This window comes from Solanum dulcamara, chromosome 1 (assembly GCF_947179165.1).
Source record: "Solanum dulcamara chromosome 1, daSolDulc1.2, whole genome shotgun sequence".
Lineage (NCBI taxonomy): Eukaryota > Viridiplantae > Streptophyta > Magnoliopsida > Solanales > Solanaceae > Solanum > Solanum dulcamara.
In genome coordinates, this window is record NC_077237.1 from 35,343,316 (window position 1) to 35,350,058 (window position 6,743).

The following is a 6,743-nucleotide window of genomic DNA, read 5'->3' on the forward strand; positions in this document are numbered from 1 at the left end:
GGATAGGTTCTAATTCTGGTGGCAACTCCAATTTATAAGCCACATTACCAACCCTCTTCACAATATGATAAGGACCAATGTAGTGGGGACTGAGCTTTCCTTTGTTTCCAAATCTCATTACACCCTTCATAGGTGAAACCTTCAAGTATACCTAATCATGTACTTCAAACTCCAAATCTCTCCTCCTAACATCAGTGTAGGATTTCTGACGACTCTAAGCAGTTCTCAACCTCTCTTGGATAATCTTCACTTTTTCCATAGCTTGATGAACCAAGTCTGGTCCAATCAACTCAGCTTCACCAACTTCAAACCAACGAATTGGCGATCTACATTTCCTCTCATATAGAGCTTCATAAGGAGCCATTCGAATACTCGTATGGAAGTTATTATTATATGCAAACTCAATAAGAGGTAAACAGTCATCCCAATTACCTTTGAAGTCGATGACACGGGCTCTCAACATATCCTCCAAATTTTGAATTGTACGTTCTGCCTGGACGTCTGTCTGTGGATAAAAAGCAGTACTAAGGTTCACTCTTAAACTCAAACCTTTCTAGAATGACTTCCAAAATTGAGCAGTGACCTAAGCTCCCCTCTCTGAGATGATAGACAAAGGGATCCAATGAAGTTTGACAATCTCTTGAAGATACAATCTAGCATAGTCCTCTATGGTGTCTGTAGTCTTAACCTATAAGAAATAGACTCATTTGGTCATCCTATCCACAATCATCCAAATAGAGTCATGTTGTCTGCACGACCCTCGGTAGACCTATAATGAAGTCCATATTTATCATCTCTCACTTCCATTTTGGAATTTCTATATTCTGAGCCACTCCATAAGGCCTTTGGTGCTCAACTTTAACTTGTTGGCAGTTCGGGCACTTGGACACAAACTCTGTTATATTCCTCTTCATTTCACTCCATCAATATACTTCTCTCAAGTCATGGTACAACTTTTTAGAACCTGGATGGATGGAGTACTTTGAGTTATGGGCCTCTGCCATGATCCTCTCTCGAATACCTTTGGAATGCACAATCTCCCTTGATATTTCAACACTCCATCTCCTCCTTTGACAAAAGTCATTATCTTCTGCTTGTGAACATCGTCTTTCAATTAGAGGAGAATGGGATCTTGATCTTGCTTTTTCTTCACCTCTGCAACTAGAGATGATTCAGCCCCATTTTGAACGATAGTACCACCATCACTTGAGTCAATAAGTTGAACTCCCAAATGTGCAAGCCTATGCACATCTTTGGCTAACTCCTTCTTTCCCTCTTCTACATGGGCAGTTCTCCCCATAAATAACCTTTTAAGAGCATCAGTAATAACTTACTTGGGAGGTAGAGAATGCTCATATCATAATTTTTCAGTAACTCAAGGCATCTCTTCTACCTTAGGTTCAGCTCTTTTTGAGTAGACACATATTGTAGGCTTTTGTGATCTATGAACACATCGACATGCACGTCATAAAGATAGTGAGGCCAAATCTTGAGAGAAAATACTACGGCTGCCGACTCAAGGTTGTAAGTTGGGTAGTTCCTCTCATTAATCTTAAGCTATCTAGAAGCATATGCAATAACTTTGCCCTTCTGCATTAATACAAAACCCAATCCCACTCTGGATGCATCACAATAGATAACAAAACCATTTGTTCCTTTGGGCAGGGATAACACTAGAGCAGTAGTCAATCTTATTTTTAACTCTTGGAAACTTTTCTCACAAGCATATGAACATTGAAACTTAGCCTTTTTTTGAGTTAGCTAAGTCAATGGTGAATATATGGATGAGAACCCTTCAATAAATCTACGGTAGTAGTCGGCCAAACCCAAGAAACTTCTTATGTTAGTCGGGGATGCGGGCCTTGACCAATTCTTAACCGCCTCAATCTTTTGGGAATCAATTCATATACCCTCGTCGGATACAACATGGCCTAGGATGCCACAGAAGTAAGCCAAAATTCGCACTTTGGAAACTTAGCATATAACTCCCTATCTTTGAGAGTCTGGAGAACAATTCTGAGATGATTAGTATGTTCTCCATCATTCCTCTAATAGATCAGTATGTCGTCTATAAATACAATCGTAAAAATATCTACATACTATTTGAACACTCTGTTTATCAAGTCCATAAATGTTGCAGGAGCGTTGGTCAAACCAAAGGACATAACAAGAAACTCAAAGTGGCCATACTGAGTTCGAATAACAGTCTTTAGGATGTCACATTCTCTCACTTTCAACTGATGATAGCCTGATCTAAGATCTATTTTCGAGAAATAGGTGGCACCTTGAAGTTGGTCAAATAAATCATCTATCCTAGGAAGGCGATACTTGTTCTTTATGGTGACCTTGTTCAGTTGGCAATAGTCAATGCACATTCTCAATGACCCACCTTTTTTTTGCACAAATAGGACATGAGCGCCCCAAGATGAGACACTCGACCTAATGAATCCCTTGTCTAGGAGATCTTTCAGTTATTCTTTCAACTCTTTAAACTTAGTAGGAGCCATTCTATATGGCAGAAATATAGATAGGTTGCGTAGCAGGAAGGATATCAATCCCAAAGTCGCTCTCTATCAAGAGAGACTCTGGGTACATCCTCAGGAAACTCATTTACAATCGGGACTGACTCAAAAGTAGGGGACTTCTAGGGAGTTCTTCTGATCTTGGCGTCTACCAATGGCATATAGATGGTTTGAACCATCGCCCGTACCTGAAGTAGTACCTTTTTTATTACCTCTAGCTGGTGGTGCCGTGGTAGAATACTGGGCTCTGTTTTCCCATGTTGGATACTCTCTCTGAAAATTTCCCATTTGGCCACATTTGTAAGATCCATTCCTTCCCTCTCTACACTCTCCCGGATGGAGCGTACCGCACTTGCCATAAGGTGGCTTTCCCTTCGAACCTTGAGCCACACTAGCCTGAGATTGATAACCCTAGGCTCTAGAATTCTGGTGACTCTATACCTGCTGATCATACTTATTATGTGGCGTAGGTGTACTTATCGCTGAAGGAGTATAGTTGGAAGACCTCTTCCGAAAGAAGGGCATGTTGCCCTTACTCTACCTCTGCTCATTCTCATGTCCAGCTGATTTTTCCTTCTTGCTCAAGTGTTCTTCCTTGTGTTTTCTCTTATCACCCTCTACCTATTGAGCATACACCATTAACCTAGAAATATCCATGTGAGAGATCAGCAATGATGCTTTGCACTCCTTACTCATATCTCTTCCCAATCCGGAGACAAACTTTCTTATCTTAGACCGCATATCTAGGACCAACTCCGGAGCATATCTAGACAGCTGGATGAACTTCAAACCATACTCCTTTTCTATCATCCCCTCTTATTTCAGATTCACGAACTCATTTACCTTTGCTTCTCTCAATTTCCTGGAAAAGAAGTGATCAAGGAAAGCACCCTCGAACTCATCCCAAATGGTAGGCTCAGCATTCTTACCTCGACCTTCCTCCCACTGGTTGTACCACACATTCGACACATACTTGAGTTGATAAGACACCAAATCAACCCCCTCAATCTCCGTAGCATGCATCACATTCAGGATCTTCCACATCTCATTGTTGAAATTCTGAGGGTCTTCCTTAGCCTTAGAACCTGTGAAAACTGAAGCATTCATTCTTAGCAAATCCTTGATCCTTGTGGCAGCAAATGACTCTTGAAAACTAGAACTAGAAGTATGTGAACTCTGGCTACCATTTTGAGCAGCTACCAACTGAGTGAGCATAGCAATCGCTCCACATAACTCTGCCTCTGAAGTTGGTGCAGGCTGAGTAGTAGGCTCTTGGGGTGTCTCAATAGACCTTGCAGGTAGGCCCCTAGTTCTCACTCCATAAGTTGGAGGCATCTTAGTCTGTGGGACCTTAATGTTGGAGGCGTTCCTCTTACTAGAGGTGAATTTGTAAGGAATTATCTGTAAGCGTGTAACACACGAATTAGGAAAGAACTTTTAGAGTTAACTCTTTAGCACGAACTCAGAGTTGAAGAAGTGAAACAATTCCTAATGTCTTATAGCCTCCTGATTATAAGTGTAGTGCACAACACACCCACAAGCAACACTTTATTAGACACGGCTTCATAGACTCCCTAGGACTCTTGAACTCTGTGCTATAATACCAAGTTTTTCACGCCCCGAGAGGGTATTCTAGGCGTAGCCGGCACTCAGAGACTATTGTTAGTCCCCAAGTAAACCACTTGACCCATTCACATATTCATTCAGTCAAATTCTATCAGCGGAAGACTTAACTCATCAAGAAAATAACTCATAAGATAAGGCCAAAGGCCAACATTCATTCTTATCAATCAAATTGACAAGATCAATATGAATGAAACTAGCCAAAAGACAAAATCAATCGATAACATCAACAATTCTAGTCTATAAATCCTCTATCAACTATCTAAATGGTGTCAATGACAGGTTCATGGCTACCTCAAATCAAATGAAGAAAACTAAACTCAAAGGCTAGAAAGATAAATGTGGTATCCTCTAGAAGAAAGGAGGACTCACCAATCAGCTGAATATGAATCAATCATCAACGATACGCCTATTGATGATCTCTAGTGTCAATCTCTGTATCATAAAATGATGTAGGACCAAATGAACGTCGGTACATGGAATGTATGAGTATGTAATATACCAGAATGAAACATACATCAAGGTAGAATCTAATCTGTTCAGCAACCTTAAATCGGGAAGGTGAACAACTCAAACAAGATGTCCTAAGTCTAAACAAGAATAAGATTTACATAGAGACCAATCATGTATAATCCAATCCAATTCAATCCAATCAGAGTACTATCAAGACCTATATGGGAGTTTTTCTAATCCGACAACCATCACTTATGAGCCAGTGACAGTACAACAAGCCGATGTTTTTGCCACGTATGTTAAATACCTTGCCAGGTAAAAACGAATCAACCAATCATGGATCTAAAACCAATAAAGTCCTATCATGTCAGGACAATAAATTAGGAAACATCCGAGTTAATAGTTTAATCTTCTCTTATATTTGGCGCATAGTTATTGGGTTCGAGTTATTACTTACTCTTACCCAATTCGGTGCTCTATACTCTTCTCAAGACTCAAAGCTCATAAGACAATCAATCCAATCAAGCCAAATCAATAAGTCTCATATGGACTCTTATCAATTCATCAGTTTTATGAAATCAATCCTTTGAACTAATCAATTTTCCAATCATTCCCAATCATTTATTTAAGAGAAATTTAGATAATCATTTATGACAACATTCACTTGAGACCATTTACTTGGGTTCAATTATGAAAATATAAAGGACTATCAAGTTCATCATGCTCACACCCCAATCACAATCATGCATTCACAATTTCAAGGCTCTAGACTCAATCCTTAAGCATATACATTCAACACCCATCAATATGCTATTAGGGTTTATAAATCAAGTAGTTCAAATCATTTTTTCAAGAGACTAATTCGTAGACAAGCATGAATTTATCAATAATCAGTAAAAACATGTAAATTTTAAGAAAGAAATTCTCACGAAACACAATCATGGAAACTCAATCCATTCACTATCAATCTCTCACAATCATGGGCAAATGGAGGAACAAAGTCCAAGTTTTAGTTCAACCTTACATACCTGGAATTCGAAAAATAATCGAATATAGAAGACCTCACTTGAAGACCTTGAACCCTATCCTTTCTTCTCTCCTCCAATCCTTGCTCTCAAAATAGTTTAAGTGTTAATAAGAGATTTCGGCGTATAAGGTACTGTTAAGGGACTCAAAATAGTCCCAAAACATCGAGATTTTGATTTTAAAAGGGTGGAAAAAAACACGAATACCCTTCATAAAAATTGACTCTGACCGTTTACGGGTCAGTTCTACGACTCTTAGAAACTTCTACGGGGCATAGAAAACTAGTTATAGACCTGGGCAGTAATCTATACACTATTCTACGAGTCGAGTCTACGACTCGTAGAAAGTGTTATGGGTTGTAGACCCTTTTTGTCCTAACAACTTTTCCCAAACCCTACATTTCTAAGTCTCTGAACTTCTTCTACTAGTTGTTTGTATGAATCGTAAACTCTTTGACGAGTCATTTCTATGGCTCTTTGACTAGCCATCGACTTCACTAGTTGAAGTGACTTCGAGTTCTGAATTTTGGCTAAGTGTCAAGGGGTTCTACGAGTCCCTTTCACAACTCGTAGAAATCCTTACAAATCGTAAGATCAATTGTGTTGTGGCTTCCCCGAATCCAAAAATTTCTCTAAGGGTCGGAGGGATCTACGTCTCGTAGAACTGTCTACGAATCATAGATGGCCCTCTTGGTCTACTGGTCAGTCCATTTCATCAATTTTTTCTCATGGTTTTTGAACTCCATCTAAGCTAGAATAACACGGGGTGTTACATATAAGATAACTGATTATAATATAATTGTATGTTACATAACACGACAAATGTTTAGTTTTTATTAATATAGTTTTGAAGATTTTTTTAAATTGAGTTAATTGTTACAGAAACTATCAAAATTATTCCAAAAGTGTTTAAAAATAAAATTAAGACTTCACCTAATTGAATATGCCCATTAGAGTACTCTATGATTTTTTACTTATATAATATTTTCTATCATTTTAGTTATAAAAATATGTCCAAATCATCAATACTGTAGTGATTATTACTTTTAGAAGATATTCAAAATTAAAATAGTGTCTCTTTTAAATTTAATTAGTTTGAACTTGAAATTTCTAAGAAAAC